Source organism: Oncorhynchus mykiss, chromosome 15 (genome assembly GCF_057628025.1).
Source record: "Oncorhynchus mykiss isolate SJ-2025 chromosome 15, ASM5762802v1, whole genome shotgun sequence".
NCBI lineage: Eukaryota > Metazoa > Chordata > Actinopteri > Salmoniformes > Salmonidae > Oncorhynchus > Oncorhynchus mykiss.
This window is the reverse complement of record NC_143036.1, coordinates 31058734-31061468: the sequence shown is the minus strand read 5'-3', so window position 1 is coordinate 31061468 and position 2735 is coordinate 31058734.

Here is a 2735-nt window from a genome sequence, read left to right as displayed (position 1 = left end):
ACATACTACTCATTCTCATTTCAAATTAAATACTAGCAGCACTCAGTTGATATGAATACATTTCATATCCCCTCCAGCAGAGGCTCCTCAGAGGAGGAAGGGGAGGACCTCCCTTCTCAGTGAATTTCATAAAAATAAAAATTGTGAAACATTGAAAAAGTAATAATTTTTAGATAAAACTATACTAAATATATTCACGTCACCAAATAAATGATTAAAACACACTGTTTTGCAATGAAGTTCTACATTAGCCGCAACAGCACTCTATAGGGCAGCACCATGGTGTAGACGGAGGAGAACTAGCTTCTGTCCTCCTTTGGGTACATTGACTTCAATACAAAACCTAGGAGGCTCACGGTTCTCACCCCTTCCAAAGACTTACACAGAAATTATGACAACTTCCGGAGGACGTCCTCCAGCCTTTCAGAGCTCTTGCAGCATGAACTGACATGTCCACCCAATCAAAGTATCAGAGAATGAATCTAGTACTGAAAGCATAAGCTACAGCTAACTAGTACTGCAGTGCATAAAATGTGGTGAGTAGTTGACACCACAAGTCAAGGTAAGCTTTTGGTTTTGCTAATTTATTGACACTAGGGCCCACCGGTGTAACTGCTAAACTGCTCGTTTACTAACACATTAGTTATATTAGCTATGTTGACTATGATGTTTCTCTCTTTTTTTCTAATATGATTACAACGATGTAGGCTGTGTGTGAAGGTTATGATATGTTTTGGCTTGGAAAGGTTTTTTCACCTGGTCACATACAGCTGATGTGCTGTGCACTGAAGTCCACAAGTGAAGGGAAAAGGTGAGAGGAGGAGAGCACGTAGATGCGAGAAGGAATACAACGAGCTGTTTGTATGTGGCTGCTATGAAAGTGAACTGTTTGCGTGTGATCAGGGGTGTATTCATTCCGCTGATTCTGTTGAAAAACGTTTCTTAAATGGAAATCAAATGGAACGAAACCGGGATAGACATACCTGAATTTGTCCTAATCATTACACCCTCGATCAGTTAGATGCAGGCAAGAGTGTGCATGGCGGTATTAAATGTGTCACTGTCTGTCCATGTGTAACTGTCTGTCACCTGTGTGCACCGACATTGTAAACTTTCATTCATAGGCTAAGTTCTAGCAACCTCATGATGGGTACAAGGAAAATTAGAGTTTCATGTAGTAGCCTAAACCTACCGATGTTCCATTGAACTGGGTGAATGGAATATGAATGGCAGTCATCCAATATACTGTAGAAATGAGGCCATGCTAATGAAAACAAATATTGTCCTCCCTCGTCTTAAACGGCACCGACCGCCACTGATCCCCACATGGGTTTTATAGTATAATCAGGGCTAGCTGGCGACGGCACCTAACATATTGCCTTTCATCTGAAATTGCCTTTGAACTATCATTGCCTTTGAACAATTTTGCTTTATATCAATGACATTTAAAGATGATACATCTAGAATTTCTGTGGAAACTAGGTGAATTGCAACAGCACTAGGCTATATTCAAAACAAATCTCCCCCTGCCTCCCATTTCCCGTAACATGGAGGAGACTGGTGCTTGAGCCTTTAACTTTTTGTTTTGGTCCACCAGCTTCAAACAGCTGAAAAAAATAGATTTTTTGTTATTGAAAATATATTTCACAGCGATTAAGTTGGTACAATGCTTCCCTACACTATTCAGTGCCTGTTCTCTCACATGAACTCAAATTGAGCGAACAGTGTAGAATTTTAGCAAGCAGGAAATGAAAGGGTGATTTCTGCACTTGACCTGATTTCCACTAGATAACACAACCACAAAGTCAAAACAGCTTTCCCATTTGCCCCTCCGGCGGAAGAAATCAATAGACGAATATCACAGCCAATCACAATACTGGCGTGTAAGTAATACTGTGAAACACTATCATTCCACTATTCCTGCAGCTATATTATGGACATTTCCAGAAATTACAATGTAGCACCTTTAAACATCTCCAATTTCATATCAATTATGCTATATATTCAAATGCTAATGCACTACTGTTTGCCACTTAACAGTAAGAGATTGAGCCTTTGCCAGTATACCCCCTACTTTTCCGTATACCAGACAAATGAAAAAGAAATAAGACAGTCGATTCTTTCTAGCACAAGTACTATAGTCAACCTCATCTACAGTATCTCTCCAATGACACCAAAAACTAAATCTCAGGATAACCAGAAAATGTTTGAATTATCTAGGTGTCCTTGGCTGTAGAACTAAAAAAAGTATTGACACTTTAATGGTATCAAGCCTGCTCATGCATCCAATGATTAGTAAAAAAATTTAAAACATAGACAGGCCAGATTCCACTACATAAAGTACATCTATTAATTGTCAGTTAAAATGAAAGATGGTTTGTGCTTTAAGGGTCATAACAATGGAAGTTTGATAGACAGAGAAAGAAGCAGAGAGCAGGGGATTTATTGAAGAAACAAATCTGTTCAAGATGTGCACGTGCACTCACATCAGAAGGATTACAGACAGATATCCGTGACTACAGACGGTCATATCAGAAACCCTGGCCATGACACAGATCTATATAGGATTTAGGGTGCCATTTGGGACGCAGACAGAGTCCTCTTCACACCACAGCATGTGGGTAGGCAGGTGTCAGACGTCTCATGCTATGGCTTCCTAATGACCCAGTTCAAGCAATCAGTACACTGATTGGTTCGAGGCCGGTTTATCTCTGCTCTTGAAACAAGCCAGACAG